Source organism: Dendropsophus ebraccatus, chromosome 2, assembly GCF_027789765.1.
Source record: "Dendropsophus ebraccatus isolate aDenEbr1 chromosome 2, aDenEbr1.pat, whole genome shotgun sequence".
NCBI lineage: Eukaryota > Metazoa > Chordata > Amphibia > Anura > Hylidae > Dendropsophus > Dendropsophus ebraccatus.
Genome location: NC_091455.1, coordinates 29,977,725 through 29,992,827, shown reverse-complemented (window position 1 = coordinate 29,992,827; position 15,103 = coordinate 29,977,725). Strand labels below are relative to the sequence as shown.

General features: G+C 42.5%; 1 protein-coding gene across 1 annotated transcript in view; it reads left to right on the top strand.

Moving 5' to 3' along the window:
• ZFPM2 (zinc finger protein, FOG family member 2) overlaps positions 1–15,103 on the top strand; it is a 332,257-nt gene that overhangs the window by 188,708 nt on the left and 128,446 nt on the right. The window lies entirely within an intron of this gene.

Sequence of the window (15,103 nt, the reverse complement as noted above, 5' to 3'; positions counted from 1 at the left end):
CGATGCGCCAATATATGCGACTTTTTTAAAAAAAAAATTACATTTCAAAAATTTGAGTGCGCCAAAAAAGAATTCTGGCGCACTTTCGATCTAATTAACAACAAAAAATCTAATTCAAAAAGTCGCCTCTAATTTTAATAGTCTTGTCTAAAAAAGCTTCATAAATTCATATTAGATTTATTTTGAGCACAAATTAGATATATTAGACTAAAAACAGGCGCAATTAGTTTGATAAATGTCCCCCATGGTTCGGTGCATTGAAGGACCTGTTAGCGAAACACGTCGGGGCACACATCAACAAAACTTTTGACAGCTTGCTATGCAAGTGCTACACGCTCACGTTAGGATGAACCCAAGCGCGCTCGAAGTCTGCTCAACTCTAGTCATCATATCACTACTGCATGTTTTCTTAAAACTACTTACAGGTAGTAGGTATGTACCCTATTTTGGTGAATCCTAGTGCAAAAAAACAAACACAAAACCAGTTGCAAATTTTTTTTTTTTTACTTGTTTATAGAGATGATGCTCAAGTATTAGGGTACTGAAAAGTACTAGAATGAATGCTGTGTGGTGCTCAAGTAAAATGTATAGTTTCCTCGCATGTTTCGAGGATTTAATTAGCTCAAAAACATGTGACTTGGGGTTGTAGGAGTAATGTTAGGAAGTTTTATAAGGGCAATTTCAGAAGGTGTTTGCTGGAGTGAGGCTAGGATGTGTTTTAGCTGTAATGCCAGGAGGTGTTGCAGGATTAATGGCATGAGGTGTTTTAGGAGTAATGCCAGGAGGTGTTGCGGTAGTAATACCAGCAGGTGTTGCAGGATTAATGGCATGAGGTGTTTTAGGAGCAATGCCAGCAGGTGTTGCAGGAGTAATACCAGCAGGTGTTGCAGGAGTAATGCCAGGAGATGTTGCAGGAGCAATGCCAGCAGGTGTTGCAGGAGTAATACCAGCAGGTGTTGCAGGAGTAATGCCAGGAGATGTTGCAGGAGCAATGACAGCAGGTGTTGCAGGAGTAATACCAGCAGGTGTTGCAGGAGTAATGCCAGGAGATGTTGCAGGAGCAATGACAGCAGGTGTTGCAGGAGTAATACCAGCAGGTGTTGCAGGAGTAATGCCAGGAGATGTTGCAGGAGCAATGCCAGCAGGTGTTGCAGAAGTATAACGCCAGCAGGTGTTACAGGACTAATGGCAGGAAGTGTTGCAGGAGTAATGCCAGGAGGTGTTGCAGGAGCAATGCTAGCAGGTGTTGCAGGAGTATAACGCCAGCAGGTGTTACAGGACTAATGGCAGGAAGTGCTGCAGGAGTAATGCCAGGAGTTGTTGCAGGATTAATGTCAGGATAAGTTGCAGGAGTAATGTTAGGAGGTGTTGCAGGTGTTGTCAGGATAAGTTGCAGGAGTAATGTCAGGAGATGTTGCAGGAGTAATGTCAGGAGGTGTTGCAGGTGTTGTCAGGATAAGTTGCAGGACTAATGTCAGGAGGTGTTGCAGGAGTAATGTCAAGAGGTGTTGCAGAAGTAATGTCAGGATAAGTTGCAGGAGTACTGTCAGGAGGTGTTGCAGGAGTAATGTCAGGAGGTGTTGCAGGAGTAATGTCAGGAGGTGTTTCAGAAGTAATGTCAGGAGGTGTTGCAGGAGTAATGTCAGGATAAGTTGCAGGAGTACTGTCAGGAGGTGTTGCAGGAGTATAACGCCAGCAGGTGTTACAGGACTAATGGCAGGAAGTGTTGCAGGAGTAATGCCAGGAGTTGTTGCAGGATTAATGTCAGGATAAGTTGCAGGAGTAATGTTAGGAGGTGTTGCAGGTGTTGTCAGGATAAGTTGCAGGAGTAATGTCAGGAGATGTTGCAGGACTAATGTCAGGAGGTGTTGCAGGAGTAATGTCAAGAGGTGTTGCAGAAGTAATGTCAGGATAAGTTGCAGGAGTACTGTCAGGAGGTGTTGCAGGAGTAATGTCAGGAGGTGTTGCAGGAGTAATGTCAGGAGGTGTTGCAGAAGTAATGTCAGGAGGTGTTGCAGGAGTACTGTCTGGAGGTGTTGCAGGAGTAATGTCAGGAGGTGTTGCAGGAGTAATGTCAGGAGGTGTTGCAGGAGTAATGTCAGGAGGTGTTTCAGAAGTAATGTCAGGATAAGTTGCAGGAGTAATGTCAGGAGGTGTTGCAGGAGTAATGTCAGGATAAGTTGCAGGAGTACTGTCAGGAGGTGTTGCAGGAGTAATGTCAGGAGGTGTTGCAGGAGTAATGTCAGGATAAGTTGCAGGAGTAATGTCAGGAGGTGTTTCAGAAGTAATGTCAGGATAAGTTGCAGGAGTAATGTCAGGAGGTGTTGCAGGAGTACTGTCTGGAGGTGTTACAGAAGTAATGTCAGGAGGTGTTGCAGGAGTACTGTCTGGAGGTGTTGCAGGAGTAATATCAGGAGGTGTTGCAGGAGTACTGTCTGGAGGTGTTGCAGGAGTACTGTCTGGAGGTGTTGCAGGAGTACTGTCTGGAGGTGTTGCAGGAGTACTGTCTGGAGGTGTTGCAGGAGTACTGTCTGGAGGTGTTGTAGGAGTACTGCCTGGAGGTGTTACAGAAGTAATGTCAGGAGGTGTTGCAGGACTAATGGCAGGAGGTGTTGCAGGAGTAATGTCAGGAGTTGTTGCAGGAGTAATGCCCGGAAGTGTTGCAGGAGTAATGCCAGGAGGTGTTGCAGTAGTAGCTTTGTGGCCCCTGACTTACACTAATAGTTTAGTTGTGGGTACAACTCTTATATAGTCCTGCAGCACAGACTGGTCGACAAAGTTGCCCCCTGTCATCCAAAACTCCTTTTAATACAGCGGCCTGGGAGTCTTGAATGCAGCCATGCACGCTCCCCCTGCTGGTCACGTTTCATCCCCATCACTTTCTGAGGTTTTTTTGTCGGACCAGACTCCCTCCCCTCTGCCGAGTAGGGGGCCCCTGGAAAATGCTCTAATCTCCCTTTCACTTTACTGGAGTTTGTTACTCTATCGAGCATTTGAGCATCAGAAAATACTCGACTTGAGAGTCAGAGTATTCAAGTATTTTAGCAGTCGCTCATCTCTACTGGCTAATGATTCTTAGAACCTCCGCTGCCGACGGGAGGGGGGCGAGGAGGCCAAGCCTTAAACCTTGTTAGAACGAGTCTTCAATGTCCGTCCTCTTCTTCGCCTGTATTAATGATCGCTTATGATCTCAGCAAAATGTTAGAAATCACACTGAATATTTTATATAGAATTCCTAATGTCAGGGCTTGGTGGATAGAGAGAACGCGGCGGTGGTGGCGGTGTTGGTAATTGGCTGATATAATTATAGCCGCATTCCATGTTGTTTGTCAGTTCACAATGAGACGGACTCGGCTTTTTATAGGCGGGTCACATTTGGTATTGCTCCAGATTGTGAAATTTGCTCTTGAAAACTCGCTGAACTGCATCAAAATCATTACTACTATTATTATTTTTTTTTTTTGTTTCTTCCAATGACCAGAATGAGGTTTTAGGATAAACCTGGTATTTTCATGCATCTCTTTGCGGCTCAGCCACACTTGCTGTAAACAGTATTCTTACCCCATATGTTTGTTGATTGCAGCCAAGAATTATGCGGTGATAGAAGATTACATAGGGATTATTTATTGGCTTCCTGCTATATTAGCCTTAAAGCAGAATGATCTTCAAAGACTGAACCCTCAGAATAATATTCTGACAATTAGGTATTTCCATGTATTACTGAAAAACGCTGCAGTTCTACGACCGGGGAATGATTTATGGTTGAAATGGGAGGCATTGAAATTAAACCTATGGTGGAGGGGTCGCTTGTCTTTTTTATGGTGAAAATGATTACTATTATTCTTAAAGAAAAATTCAGGTAAAACATAAAACGTATCACTATGGATTTTGCCCATATTATTTGCCACAGGGGGCGGTGTTATAACTGACAATACAGATCTAGCAAAATAATCTTCTTTTGCAGGGCATCATCTCATTGGACTAGAGCAGTTGCTTCTTTTGGCCCCCTCTTTCTCTTCCTCCTTTTCCTTTTCTTTTTCTTCATCCCCCTTCTCTTCCTCTTTTTACTCTTTCTCCTCCTCTTGTTCCTCTTCCTCCTTCTCCTATTCCTCTTCTTCCTTCATCGTCCTTCTCCTCCTTTTCCTATTTTTCTCTCTCTCCTCCTTTTCCTCTTCTTCCACCACCTCCTCCTCTCCCTTCTCTTTCTCTTCTTCCTTCTCATTTTCCTCTTTCTCCTTCTCTTCCTCTTGTTCCTCTTCCTCCTCCTCCTCCTCCTCCTCCTATTCCTCCTCTTCCTTCCTCTTCCTTCTTCTTCCTTCTCCTCCTTTTCCTCTTTTTTTCTCTTCCTCCTCCTTTTCCTCTTCTTCCACCACCACCTCCTCCTCCTTCTCTTTCTCTTCTTGCTTCTCCTTTTCCTCCTTCTCTTACTCTTGTTCCTCTTCCTTTTCCTCCTATTTATTTTCCTTTGCCATCTCCTCCTTTTCCTATTCTTCCTTTCCTCCTCCTTCTACTCTTCTTCCACCACCTCCTTGTCCCCCCTTCTCCTCTTCCTTTTTCTCCTCCTTCTCTTCTTCTTATTCCTCTTCCTCCTCCTCCTATTCCTCTTCCTTCAGAAGTAGAGAATGGAAAAGATTGAGCCAAGGATGAAGTACAGAGAAGAAGAAAAATTTGTTTGACAGCTGTTCTTTTAGGATGACCTTCATTTCGAGGTCCTCCATAACCTCCATTCTTTAATAATGGAGGCTGTGATTATACAAATAACGTCCCACTTTATAAAATAATGGCCTTTATTTGGCCTCAAAATAATAGACATAGACTGTCATTAGTGTCATCTGTAGTGAAGAAATCCCAGCACTCACCAAAGTGTTTTCTGCAATTTATTTACAACCCAATAGTATAAAAAATATCTAAATAAAGTGCAGAAATTACTTGTCTACTTAAGAGTTCCCTGACACTTGAACTTTTCACAGTCAGCCCCTGATGAGTTTTGTAATGGAAGAAACACGTCGGATGTGATACTAATATACCAGTGGTGTACTTGTGAGTGAACAAAGGGTGTGTTAACAGCTTATAGTATTGGCCATTGTGCAATATTAGAGGGAGAAGCATATATTAACTATTGTATATATGAAGAATGTGAATGGAGCCTTAATGCGGATCCAGGACGGATGGACTGTACATACACCACCTACCTGAGGTTGACTAATTACTGTATAAAAGATCTATGTCAATTAAGACCTAGCAATTTATAGTCCATTTGTGAATAGTGTGAATTGGGCCCTCCTATTGTATTCAATATGATATCTTGTATACTAGCCTAGTCATAGACATGGTGTTAGTATAGCCTCAATCTACTAAGACAGACCAACAAAAAACACCGTTTTAGTCAACAATTAATCACATCACGTTCTGCCGGCGTCTGTCATTGTGACACAGCTACGTTACCTATAACCATGGGACTTATTTGTATCTGATCCTCAGCAGTAACAGAACATTCCCCTGAATATGACTCGTTGCCAGTTCTGAAGCCGCCAAGTGTCATCTACTTTCCAGCTCTGCCTCAAACCTCGCCTGAAGGGACTTCAACCCCCAGGAACAAATGAGTGTCTCTATGTCAAATGTAAGCAGCTGCTGACAATGAAGAACATATTCTCCACATTACAGAGGTGCACGGATCCCGGTGTATACTGTAGAGGAGAGTCGGAGGTCTCCTGTGTATACCACATCTGAGAGCGCCAGCTATGGATCTCATACTCTGCAGCTTTGAAGATCAGTGTGAAATGGGGAGCTGAGTTTGAAGAAAAGTTTCCTGTCCTATTAAAAAGACTTATCTTAGTAAAAAATATAGTATTTACATAGTTCTTACATTGCTATAATAGCTTATAAGGTAGTTATTACAATGTAGCTGTAGGTGGTGCAGAGGGTACAGTTACATCTGGGAGCATCAAGTCTCTAGTCCTCATATGGGCAATACTATATATGAAGCATTATAGTTAACCCTTTGAGGACCAGGACCAAAATGACCCAGTGGACCGCGTAAATTTTCATCTTTGCGCTTTCGTTTTTCCCTCCTCCCCTTCTAGGAGCTCTAGCACTCTCAGTTTTCTATCTACAAGGCCATGTAAGGGCTTATTTGTTACAGGAATAGTTGTACTTTGTAATGGCGTCTTTCATTTTACCATAACATATATGATGGAATCCCAAATATATTATTTATGAAGATATAAATAGGTGAAATCGTAAGAAAGAATGCAATATGGTAACGTTTGGGGGGTTCCTGTGTCTACGTAATGCACTATTTGGTAACAGCGACATGATACAATTATTCTATAGGTCAGTCCGAACACAACCATATGCAGGTTACACAGATTCTCTAATGCTATATATTTTTTTAATGAAATCCTTTTTTTTTGGCAATTAATTATGAAAAAAATAGCCCTATTGTGACGCTTATAACGGTTTTAGTTTTTCACCTACGGGGCTGTATGGGGTGTCATTTTTTCCGCAGGCTCAGTGACCAGAGTGCCGATCGGACCGCACGTGAGGCAGGTGATAGACCTCCGGCCGTCCGTTTCACCTACTCCCCCTGTCACTTACACTGATTGCAGCCGGCTCCCACCTGCTATGAAGCGCGCTCCGCTCCGGACGTACCGGTACGTCCTAGGTCGTCTAGGGGTTAAAGGGGTACTTTGGCTTTTTTTTTTTTTCTTTTAAATCAACTGATGTATAGAATTGTTATTTACTTCTATTTAAAAATCTCCAGTCTTTCAGTACTTATCAGCTGCTGTATGTCCTGCAGGGTCCTGGTGTATTCTCTTCAGTCTGACACAGTGCTCTCTGCTGCCATCTGTCTCCATATGGGAATTTTCTACTGCCTTGGACAGTTCCTGACATGGACAGAGATGGCAGCAGAGAGCACTGTGTCAGACTGGAGGGAATACGCCAATTCCTGCAGGACATGCAGCAGCTGATAAGTACTGGAAGGTTTAAGAGTCCTAAAGAGAAGTAAATTACAAATCTGTATAACTTCCTGACACCAGTTAATTTAAAAGAATTTTTTTCTGTCAAAGTACCCCTTTAAGGGACCCTGTGCACTAAGTGAAATAGAATTCTATTTAGGATTCCTTATCAGTTAGCTAAAAGAGAGGCGCGGTAAACATTTTCCATCTGGTTTATCTGACACATTCATGTTTTCAATGGCAATTGTGTTATCCTTCTTTTGTCCTGTGGAGGCGCTGTTATGGAATTGAATACTTGCTCCAAGATTTCTTCAGAGATTCTACATGATCGCTGAGGATCCCACCGCAGAACTCTCACCGCAGGACTATCATCAGCCATGGTGTTTTATGTAACTTTTAGTTACCTGTCATTTATTTATTTATTTTCAGAAATCAATAGTACAGGTGATTTTAAGAAACTTTGTAATTGGGTTTATTAGTTGAAAAATGCATTTTTATCATGAAAAAGCAGTATAAAGCTCTCCCCTCTGTCTTCATTGTTCTCTATGGAGAGGGGAGGGGTGGAGGGAGGTTAGGCACCAAAACAGGACAACAAAGAGTTAATTTACAGCTACATCACCAGGCTCTCTCCTCTAAAGTCAGCACTGACCTCTCTGACCTCTGAATACCGGCTTTCACACAGCTCCCACGGTGTAATCCTTTGTTTTCTAATCTCTGCTGGTGACTAATCTCCCTCCTCCACCATCCCCTCTCCATAGAACAGACAAGGGCACGTCTGATGTAAACAAGACATGATTTCCTGATAATGAGCAGTGGATGAAAGAGTGGAGGGGGGGGGGGGACCTGGGAAAAGTCTTTTTGAATGCAGATAATGGCATATTTGCCTAATAAACCCGATTACAATGTTTCTTAAAATCGCCTGGACTATTGATTTCTGCAAAAAATTATAAAAAAAACTTGACAGTGACTCTTAAACATTCCCTAGTGTGCTCCACCAATTTCATAGAGTGTAATGGTACCAGTGGTCACACCTGTCTATAAAGACTAAACACCACCCATTGGCCTATTCTGATGAGCTGCCCATTTATTTTCCCTGACCAGCTCCAGTCTATTTGCCCTCCTCGCACATCGGATGCCGTTACATACGTTGCACCTTAATTTGTTGACCATCCGGTGGTGACCGTGCAGTCGCTTCCCGACGCCTTTCTGATCTCTATTTTAAATGACAAAAATAAATAAATAAGGATAAGGGAACGAATTTCTCTGAGTTTTCCGGAAGATTTGTGATTTTATCCGTACGGCGCAGATTGCCGGCTGTTCTGTAATGTTGAGCATTAAAAGAGACCAACTCACTCATCCCTGTAAAGAAGACAGCTGGAGGTCAACAGCGGCTCACAGGAATGAGCAGGGACACGTCTTACTCTAAGACCCGGCAAGAGAACGAGAAATTATTATTCTTTTATTTTTTTATTTTATTAGCTCTATGATCTATAAGGGTAGATGTGCACAATAGGAGAGATTTATCAAACATGGTGTAAAGTGAAACTGGCTCAGTTGCCCCTAGCAACCAATCAGATTCCACCTTTCATTCCTCACAGTCTCTTTGGAAAATGAAAGGTGGAATCTGATTGGTTGCTAGGGGCAACTGAGCCAGTTTCACTTTACACCATGTTTGATAAATCTCCCCCAATGGTTATAGTTATGATAAACGAGAAGCCCTTTTGTAAGGATAAGTCTAGGTTCACACTGCGTTTTTGCAATCTGTTTTTTTCATATGTTTTTTTGCAAAAAACGGATGCATTTGCGTGCATCCGTTTTTCCATTGACTTCCATTATAAAAAAAAAAACGGAACCAAACGGATCCATTTTTTTTTAACGGACACAAAAGTAGTGTCAGCTACGTTTTGGTGTCCGTCAAAAAGAAGGATCCGTTTTGATCTGTTTTTTTTTTTTACAATGGAAGTCAATGGAAAAATGGATCAAAACGGATTCACACAAATGCATCCGGTTTTTTTATCAGTTTTTTTGCAAAAAAACAAATGAAAAAAAAAAACGCATTGCAAAAACGCAGTGTGAACCCAGCCTTAGTTTTTGGTGAACTCACAGAATGTGATCAGATCCCTATGATGAAAGATCAGATAAACGATTATTGCCACTTTAAAGTATCACACCATTTACATAACATCTGATTAAAGGGGTACTCCGGAGGGGAAAAAAGTTTTCAGATCAACTGGTGTCAGAAAGTTATACAGATTTGTAATTTACTTTTTTACTTTTTCAAGTCTTCCAGTAATTATCAGCTGCTGTATGTCCTGTATTATTTCCAGTCTGACACAGTGCTCTCTGCTGCCACCTCTGTCCATATCAGGAACTGTCCAGAGCAGGAGAGGTTTCCTATGGGGATTTGCTACTGATCTGTACAGTTCCTGACATGGAAATAGATGGCAGCAGAGAGCGCTGTGTCAGACTGGAAAGAATATACCTCTTCCTGCAGGACATACAGCAGCTGATGAGTACTGGAAGATTTGAGATTTTTAAACAGAAGTCATTTACAAATCTGTATAACTTTCTGACAACAGTCTTTTTTCTCCAGAGTATTCCTGTAATATCAGTACACTATGTTGATGCTTATGTTTCTGATTTAGGCTATGTTCTATGTTTGATGTTATATGATAAATTCGGTGACGTTCTCATGTTGGATCGACCAAATTAGAGCTCTCCAGGCATGATGGGAATTGTAGTTTTACAACATCTGGAAGGGCCGCAGGTTGGACACTCATGAGTGGATACAGTACTGTATATACTACTGAAGTTCTGTCACTATTCACCGAGTTTCCTAGTGAAGTGTAACTCTCTGATGTCATTGCTAACATATCATTTCAGGAAACATCCACTTTCTGTTTCCTTCCTTGAAATTCCTTATCACAATAATACTGATGGAATAGGAACAGAGGAGTGATAGGCCAAGTGATTGTAGTGTGTGTATACGACAAGTTCGGCCGTGTATCCTCCTGCTCAAGGCTACAATAGTCCTAAAATCCGCTGGGATCTTTATTTGTCTAAACATCTGATACGTCTCTTGTGTGGTGAATAGACAATAGTAGCGTGTGTATATAAAGCAGATGATACTAATAGATTACATCTGCCTGCTGACTTTAAAGGGATAATCGGATTTACATATCTTATTCCTATACACCGTTTTAAGGAATTCTGTGTAGGACTCGCCAAGTTAAAGGAGAAGTCCGACCTCAGCCGACTTCTCGCACATGGCAGAGGCAGCAGGGGAGAAAGTAACAATGAAGTATTGCTTACTTCTTCCCACGCTTGCGATGAGCGGCAGGACCGGCCTCGGGACCCCCACCGGAAGGGATTTGCCACCAAGTTGTGATGATGTCACGACCGTGGAAAAATGCCTGTCTCGGCTGATAGACAGCCCGCTCAGCCAATCAGACGGGTCATGGCGTGTGCAGCGCCGGAGATCCCGGAGCCTGGTGGGGGGTCCAAGAGCAGCGATCCAGGGCTGAAAAGGCATGGGGAGCAGTGAGTTAATACTCTTTTTTTACTTTCCCCAGTGCCCCTGCCTTGAAATATGAACTGACTTCTCCTTAGGTTATATTCACACGAACGGACTCGCAGCGAGATTCTCGCTGCGAGTCCAGCAGGTCCTGGCAGTTCCCACACACTATATACTCTCTGGGGTCTGAACGACCGCAGCAAGTATGTAATTCTACCGCCCTTAACCCCTTCTGCTTCGCCCGGCTCCCCCACTGTAAGCAAACATTACCTCTCCTCGCTGCACGGGTCAAGCGTCCTACTCTCCCGTCCGGCCAATCAGTGGCTGCGGCTGGGAAACACACTGATTGGCCGGACGGGAGAGCAGGACGCCGGACCCGTGCAGCGAGGAGAGGTAATGTATGCTTACAGCGGGGGGAGCTGGGCGGAGCAGAAGGGGTTAAGGGCGGTAGAATTACATACTCGAGTATATAGTGTGTGGGAACTGCCAGGACCTGCCGGACTCGCAGCGAGAATCTCGCTGGGAGTCCATTCGTGTGAATATACCGTTAAAATATGTTTTCAAATACATTCGTATAGCAAAATTGCCTCCTCCTCCTCCTGATGGCTGCTTTTTCTTACCTCCTTTCCCTCGGTCTAGGTTACAGACCACTACCGCTCTGCTCTAAAAGCCTTGGTCTGGCTGACACATGTATATATCTAATACAGTGGTACCTTGGTTTAAGAGTAACTTGGATTAAGAGCGTTTTGCAAGAAGAGCTCACAGTTTTTCAAAATTGTGACTTTGTTTAAGAGCATTGCTTTGGTTCAAGAGCTCCTGTACTGGGTGGAAGGGGGGACAGGGGAGGGGCGTGGTCTGCATAGCGGGGTCTACAGCCCTGTACTCTGACCCAGGAAATCTCCCTCACCTTCCAAATCATAGCAGATCCATTTCAGGCTGGGGCTTACATCAGAGGAGGTAATTTCTTCATAACTGTAAGCCCTCTTTTCCCAGACAGAGAGTGCTGCTATACTGGGCCCACTTATGCCCTGCTTATTCTTTCATACTACCTGCAGTCTCTGTCAACCCTTGTGTTTCCAATCCTCTCCATTTCTACTATAATGTGCCTACACTCAGCTATACATACTGTTGCTATAATGTCCCTGCACTCACACTCAGCTATACATACTGCTGCTATAATGTGCCTGCACTCACACTCAGCTATACATACTGCTGCTATAATGTGTCTGCACTCACACTCAGCCTTTCACACTGCTGCTATAATATGCCTGCACTCACACTCAGTCATTCCCACTGCTGAAGAGAAAGGTTTCTGTCACTGTCCTCCTGCACAGCTCTGTGATTCTCACTTCTTGATTGGTTCATACTGACCCCCCCCCTCCCCCTTCCCCATTGCTGTCATGTGACCACACAGACCTCTGACCGCAGCCCTGCTTCTCTATTCTAGCCTGTTGTACTACACTACTGCATTATGGGGATCTGCAGTTCCATCCTGTATCTACAAACTGCTGCTATGTTATCAGGTTTATGCAGTTACTATACATTATACACCACATGCTGATTGCTATACTGTACAGTAACTTATAATATCACAGATTCTGCTGTTTCTGAATGTTTGTTTCATTTGTTTTACATGTTATTCAGAATATTAAATCATTATTTTTGGGGTGTGGAACCAATTTTCTGCATATCAGTGCTTTCTTATGGGAAAATTTGCTTTGGTTTAAGAGTGGATTTGGATTACAAGCATGGACCCGGAACGAATTATGCTCGTAATACAAGGCACCACTATATACATATATATATATATATATATATATATATATATATATCATTGTTTTGTTTTGTATATCAGCCAGACCACTGCTTTTAGAGCAGAGTGGTGGCTGGTAACCTAGACAACAATAGGAGGGAAAGAACAGCACATCAGGATAGTAATTGAATTAATTTGCAAAAATATTTACCTTTGGGACCCCCTACAAGTATAACTATGTTAGTTAAGATGGGAATAGCCCTTTAATATAGTATAATGTATGATTCCTTGTCACTACACTCTGATCTTTAGCTATATATAGTGACACCAGGACGTACCAAACATATAACAGCAGCATATCTCATTGCACGGTACAGCATTTATTCACAAGTGTTATTTCTGTATTTTTTTAACGATTGATTTTTATTTGAAACGTGATCCGCTTTAATATTCATGATTATTTATACTGATATACCATAACCTGTATTCTTTTAGACTTACATCCAATGTTTTTTTTTTGTTTTTTTTATGGTACAGTATTTGACGGTGTGTTTTTTTTTTCCATTGAAAATGATTTATGCACAGCGTCTATAAGGCTGCCTTTGATGACAACACTACTGTGATAATCTTTATACAATCCAAATATTCAAATTGGTCCATGACCCACTGTGATGGAAATAAGTATGAGATCACGCTCTCTCCATTGGCCGCTATATAATACAAACAGAGCTGGAATTCTAGAGCTTTTATTGTGGAAAAAATAGCACAGCATACAAGCTGCGCTCTGTTTTATTCTGAAGACAATGAGATTAACCGATTCATACGAAACTGTTAAAAAAAAAAAAAAAAAAAAACAAGCCGGCTATAATGCTCCAACCATCAAACATTTACAAATGCAGCTATGAAGTCAGGAATTTACATTACACCAGTGCTCCCTCTAAGCCGAACAATCTGGAATTTTTTATGTTAACAACTAGCCGTGCATAGGGTTGGATGGCACAGCAGATTTTTACGGCTAGACCCTCATTCCTATGCAAATGATTTAGTGTGGAGAATGTAATGTTGCATTGTTGCAAGTAAAGCTGCGTTTACACAGAACGATTATCGTGCGAATTTGCACGATAACCATCGAATTCGAACGATAGTCGTATGTGTGAACGCAGCGAACGATCAAACAACGAGCGAGAAATCGTTCATTTTGATCTTTGAACATGTTCTTAAATTGTCGTTCGCAGAAAATTCGCAGATCGTTCCGTGTAAACAGTCGTTTACCGATTTTACCTATGTAAGAGATGGGCTTAAGCGATCGCAAAACGAATTTTCCATATGATATATCGTTCCGTCTAAACGCTGATCGTTATAAAAAAAAATCGTTACTTCAAAATCGTTAATCGTACGATCGGGCAAATTATTGCTCAGTGTAAATGCAGCATAAGGAAGTGAAATGGTAGAAGCCTATACACTCAGATTATTTGGTCTCTTAGAACCCGGGATTATCTAGCGATTATCGGGCGTTTGGCCGATTATCAGCTGTTACGGACGATAATCGTTTGGTGTAATAGGTAATATTAAAAAGCAACGATCGGCCGACATGCACAATGCCAGCTGATCATTGTCTCTCAACATGTTGGAAGACAATGATCTCGCTAGCGATGGTCTGCTGGCTCTGGCTCCGTGAAATAGGATTGGTGGCTTCATAAACCATATATGTAAAACATGTGCCTAATTGCACTGTGTGAACAAGTCCCGAACCAAGCCGCTTCACTTGTGGCAATATAACATCCAGGAATAATCAGGACACCTTGATTTCTTTCCAAGAATATTTCTTTGTTGCTTTTTTCAATCTGAAGACATAGAAAAATAGCCAAAAATATACAAAAATATCACCACAGTGTTCGAGAACTGAAAAGTCTGGTCTTCACGCTACAGCGCTGGTAAACTCTACATGTCCGTGAGACTCTCACTCTAATCAGGTAGCAAGTCAGTGACGTCTGGACACGCTACATTTTGGAGTCCACCCCCTTTTTCAAGTGTGAGAAAGGAGCGGCAGCTCCCCTTGAATCGCTACAGCGAATCTTTAAGCGATAATCGCTACGTGTAATAGGGGCTTTAGAGGAGCCAGATTCTCTCATTACCATATATTTACATACTGTGCTTCTCTGAAAATGTAACAGGGTTTTTATATTTTTCTTTCCCTTGTGTCATAAATACATAAGTTTGAGGGGCCCCTTTAGAACAGCATCGTGGGCAAAAGTGTATTGCCTAAGGGTGCCTTCACACGTACCGTATCGCTGCGTATTTATCGCTGCGAGTTTCTGCCACATAAATCCACAGTGATACTGATTGCTATAAAGTCAATGTATGTGTATTCTCGCGCAAGTTGGTGCAATTTTGATGCGTGTTTGGTGCGATTTTTAAATGCGAGTTTTGATTTTCACAGGAGAGTTTAACACCGCAAAAAACGCAGCTACTTTTGTGCGAGTTTCATGCGAGTTTTGTGCGATAAATACGCAGCGATACGGTATGTGTGAAGGCACCCTAAGGGTACGTTCACACTTACCGGATCCGCAGCTGATTTTCTGCTGCAGATCGGCAGCGGATCTGCAGCAGATCCGCAGCAGATTTCATTTAATTTACTGAACACAGCATCAAATCTGCACCATCAAATCTGCTGCGGATCTGCTGCAGATCTGCTGCATATCCTGTAGGTGTGAACGCACCCCAAAGTAGTATTCCCATCTTGAAAGGTTGTTTGTAGGACAGGAATAAGAAGTTGATTGGTGGGGATCCTGTTGCTACGACCCCCATTAACTCAAAGGCACTGAGTCAAGGAGTCCTGGAAAACATGAATACAGCTATAGGCCACAGGCTGTATCC